Source organism: Salvelinus alpinus, chromosome 8, assembly GCF_045679555.1.
Source record: "Salvelinus alpinus chromosome 8, SLU_Salpinus.1, whole genome shotgun sequence".
Lineage (NCBI taxonomy): Eukaryota > Metazoa > Chordata > Actinopteri > Salmoniformes > Salmonidae > Salvelinus > Salvelinus alpinus.
Window position 1 is genome coordinate 49,854,267 of NC_092093.1, and position 5,434 is coordinate 49,859,700.

Sequence of the window (5,434 nt, forward strand, 5' to 3'; positions counted from 1 at the left end):
CCCCTTTAGTCAGTGATATTCTCTGGTTACCGCCCCCTTTAGTCAGTGATATTCTCTGGTTACCGCCCCTTTAGTCAGTGATATTCTCTGGTTACCGCCCCCTTTAGTCAGTGATATTCTCTGGTTACCGCCCCTTTTAGTCAGTGATATTCTCTGGTTACCTCCCCTTTAGTCAGTGATATTCTCTGATTACCGCCCCCTTTAGTCAGTGATATTCTCTGGTTACCGCCCCTTTAGTCAGTGATATTCTCTGGTTACGCCCCCTTTAGTCAGTGATATTCTCTGGTTACCTCCCCTTTAGTCAGTGATATTCTCTGGTTACCGCCCCTTTAGTCAGTGATATTCTCTGGTTAACTCCCCTTTAGTCAGTGATATTCTCTGGTTACCGCCCCCTTTAGTCAGTGATATTCTCTGGTTACCGCCCCCTTTAGTCAGTGATATTCTCTGGTTACCGCCCCCTTTAGTCAGTGATATTCTCTGGTTACCGCCCCCTTTAGTCAGTGATATTCTCTGGTTACCGCCCCCTTTAGTCAGTGATATTCTCTGGTTACCGCCCCTTTAGTCAGTGATATTCTCTGGTTACCGCCACTTTAGTCAGTGATATTCTCTGGTTACCGCCCCTTTAGTCAGTGATATTCTCTGGTTACCGCCCCCTTTAGTCAGTGATATTCTCTGGTTACCGCCCCTTTAGTCAGTGATATACTCTGGTTAACTCCCCTGTTGTCAGTGATATTCTCTGGTTACCGCCCCTTTAGTCAGTGATATTCTCTGGTTACCGCCCCCTTTAGTCAGTGATATTCTCTGGTTACCGCCCCTTTAGTCAGTGATATTCTCTAGTTACCGCCCCTTTAGTCAGTGATATTCTCTGGTTACCGCCACTTTAGTCAGTGATATTCTCTGGTTACCGCCCCTTTAGTCAGTGATATTCTCTGGTTACCGCCCCCTTTAGTCAGTGATATTCTCTGGTTACCGCCCCTTTAGTCAGTGATATTCTCTGGTTACCGCCCCTTTAGTCAGTGATATTCTCTGGTTACCGCCCCCTTTAGTCAGTGATATTCTCTGGTTACCGCCCCTTTAGTCAGTGATATTCTCTGGTTACCGCCCCTTTAGTCAGTGATATTCTCTGGTTACCGCCCCCTTTAGTCAGTGATATTCTCTAGTTACCGCCCCTTTAGTCAGTGATATTCTCTGGTTACCGCCCCCTTTAGTCAGTGATATTCTCTGGTTACCGCCCCTTCAGTCAGTGATATTCTCTGGTTACCTCCCCTTTAGTCAGTGATATTATCTGGTTACCGCCCCCTTTAGTCAGTGATATTCCTTGGTTACCGCCCCTTTAATCAGTGATATTCTCTGGTTACCGCCCCTTTAGTCAGTGATATTCTCTGGTTACCGCCCCCTTTAGTCAGTGATATTCTCTAGTTACCGCCCCTTTAGTCAGTGATATTCTCTGGTTACCGCCCCCTTTAGTCAGTGATATTCTCTGGTTACCGCCCCTTTAGTCAGTGATATTCTCTGGTTACCTCCCCTTTAGTCAGTGATATTATCTGGTTACCGCCCCCTTTAGTCAGTGATATTCCTTGGTTACCGCCCCTTTAATCAGTGATATTCTCTGGTTACCGCCCCTTTAGTCAGTGATATTCTCTGGTTACCGCCCCCTTTAGTCAGTGATATTCCACACAACATCTAAGGCTGACTTTCTCTCTTCTGACACATCGTTTCCAACCATTATGACCAGTGTAAACATCAGCAGAATAAGCACTAAGACAAACAATCACAGATGGGATTTTAAATATAATGTCTGTTACTAGGAGGAATATTTTCTCCTGGTTTATGGTCTGTCAGCCTGCCATAGACAGAGCGAGAGACACAGCCCAGTGTACTGCTTTTGAGGAGTGACAGTAGCATGGAAAATGACCTGTGCTGTTCAAAGCAGACACCACAGACAGTCGGTTGACACACACACATATTACTGGGGAATGCAAAACACAATTGAATATGAGGTGTCTAACATTGTCCCTCGTCCAAATGGTCAGTTCTTCATGAGAACGAGACAGTAACTAACTATAAATCTGATACATGTTTTACTGCAGTGGGATAAATCAGGGTCACACAGAGTGATTCTTGGTAGTCTTAAACAAAATCTACTTTTGATACAAAAGTACACCTCACACACACATGGTTAATGGCTTAAGAAAAGAAGACATCTGTACCATGTCAGATATAGAGTTGAAATGTATTACATTTTGAGTTTCCATCCCAATATTACACTTTATATACATCATCACAGAAAGACTGAATTATAACAAAATTGTTTGACCTTAAAACACCAGATTTTATGCGTTGTTCTTTTAATAATGTTTATTAATTATGAAATTCTTAAAAAATATGAATAACATTCCACCCATGAGGCCGTCTGACTGCAGGAAAGGGCTACAGGTATTGAGACACATTCAGCTGAACGCACGTTGATAATTCTCCAGATTGATGATTTTTACCGACCTAAGAGGTGGAGAATTAGAGGCTCACGGTTATTTACTTCCCCATTGTTGTAGACCAGAAGAGGTTGGTGGGAGGAGCTATAGGAGAACGGGCTCATTGTAATAGCTGGAATGGAATTAACGGAATGGAGTTAAACATGTGGTTTCCATATGTTTGATGTGTTTGATACCGTTCCATTTATTCCATTCCAGGCATTACAATGAGCCTGTCCTCTCTACTCGCACCAGCCTCCTCTATTGGTTATTCCCACTGCCGTCCACAAAAAGATGAAAACCTTCCCGGTAGAAGAAGACACTGATCTAGGATCAGCTCACCCTCCCTTCATCCTAACCTAGCAGTTTTTCTCGATTGCTTAATAAACACGAAAACCCATCCCTTTATGTCCCAAAAACACACACACATTTCCAATAACCATAAACACTATTCACCTGTTTCCACCTGTTTCAATATTCAAAACTCTTTCTGCATAACTTTACACAAAAGTGGATAAATATTTAATTAATTGCACTACATATTCATTCAGCAAACACAACATAATTAACTCAAGTCATCACAACCTAAACTCAAAGAGCACACCTTTCTCCAGGTGCAAACACTAAGTCTCAAAATTATTAACACACCAATCAGATTTGCAGGATCAATAAATAGGGCCTAGAGGCCATGTGCTTTGGAACAATGGATCCTAACAATGCCGAAGATGCAAGACAACAGAGAGGAAGAGGATGAGGACAACAACAACAAAGACAAGGTAATCTCAGATGAAATCCGTGCCACCCTAGTTCATCATGTGCTCAGACATGGGAGGACTATGAGAGAAGCTGGACAGCTAGTGCAACCCAACCTAAGCCGTTACACGGTTGCATCCATTGTCCGTACTTTCTGAAGGGAAAACAGGTCATTTGTCTTGTTGTTACTGTGACACATGTAATGTCGTAGTGCATATAGACTGAATCTCCACTTTGTTTGCAGTGTAGTTTTTACCACAGTAATGGATGACCATAGGTCAGTATTGGTCAAATTTCTAACTGAGAGGTGGCCATCTATAGTGGCTTGCGAAAGTATTCACCCCCCTTGGCCTTACAACCTGGAATTAAAATTGTGGGGATTTGTATCATTTGATTTACACAACATGCATCCCACTTTGAAGATGCTAAATATTTTTTATTGTAAGACAAACAAAAAAACTTGAGAGTGCATAACTATACACCCCCCCAAAGTCAATACTTTGTAGAGCCACCTTTTGCAGCAATTACAGCTGCAAGTCTCTTGGGGTGTGTCTCGCAGCAATATACAGACAGGTGAGACAAAAAATCTGGTTGCTGTTCATTTTGTACAAGCTGGACATTCTATTAGTTCTCTGAGGTACGGCGTCTTGGGAAAGTATTCACCCTCTTGGCATTTTTCCTATTTTTTGCCTTACAACCTGGAATTAAAATATATATTTTTGTGGGGGTATATTTTGAGTTAGAAAAAGAAAATAAATAGATTGTTGTGGGAATGTAGCAGGTTGTCATTTCAGTTGGTGTCCATTGTACATGAGAACATAACACTTTGAAGATGCTAAATATTTTTTATTGTGAGACAATTAGGAAGTAAGACAAAAAAATAACCTGAACTTGATCGTGCATAACTTTTCACCCCCCCAAAGTCAATACTTTGTTAGACATCTTTTGCAGCAATTACAGCTGCAAGTCTCTTGGGGTATGTCTCTATAAGCTTGGCACATCTAGCCATTGGGATTGTTGCACATTCTTCAAGGCAAAACTGGTCCAGCTCCTTCAAGTTGGATGGGCTCCGCTGGTGTACAGCAATCTTTAAGTCATACCACAGATTCTCATTTGGATTGAGGTCTGGGCTTTGACTAGACCATTCCAAGACATTAAAATGTTTCCCCTTAAACAACTCAAGTGTTGCTTTAGCAGTATGCTTAGAGTCATTGTCCTGCTGGAAGGTGAACCTCCGTCCCAGTCTCAAATCTCTGGAAGACTGACACAAGTTTCCCTTAAGAATTTCCCTGTGTGAGGCGCCATCAATCATTCCTTCAATTCAGACCAGTTTCCCAGTCCCTGCCGATGAATAACATCCCCACATCATGATGCTGCCACCACCATCCTTCACTGTGGGGATGGGGTTCTCGAGGTGAAGAGAGGTGTTGGGTTTGCGCCAGACATAGCGTTTTCCTTCTTGGCCAAAAACCTACATTTTATGGAAGAACCTTCTTCCATATGTTTGGGGAGTCTCCCACATGCCTTTTGGCGAACACCAAGCGTGTTTCTTTAAGCAATGGCTTTTTTCTGGCCACTCTTCCGTAAAGACCAGCTCTGTGGAGTGTATGGCTTAAAGTGGTCCTATGGACAGATACTCCAATCTCCGCTGTGGAGCTTTGCAGCTCCTTCAGGGTTATCTTTGGTCTCTTTGTTGCCTCTCTGATTAATGCCCTCCTTGCCTGGTCTCTGATTTTTGTTGGGCGGTCCTCTCTTGGCAGGTTTGTTGTGGTGCCATATTCATTCCATTTTTTAATAATGGATTTAATGGTGCTCCATGGGATGTTCACAGTTTCTGATATTTTTGTATAACCCAACCCTGATCTGTACTTCTCCACAACTTTGTCCCTGACCTGTTTGGAAAGCTCCTTGGTCTTCATGGTGCCCCTTGCTTAGTGGTGTCCCTTGCTTAGTGCTGTTGCAGACTCTGGGGCCTTTCAGAACAGGTGTATATATACTGAGATCATGTGACACTTAGATTGCACACAGGTGGACTTTATTTAACTAATTATGTGACTTCTGAAGGTAATTGGTTGCACCAGATCTTATTTAGGGGCTTCATAGCATAGGGGGTGAATACATATGCACCCACCACTTACCTGTTTTTTTTTATTTATTTTTTTGCAACAAGTTATTTTTTTCATTTCACTTAAACAATTTGGACTATTTTG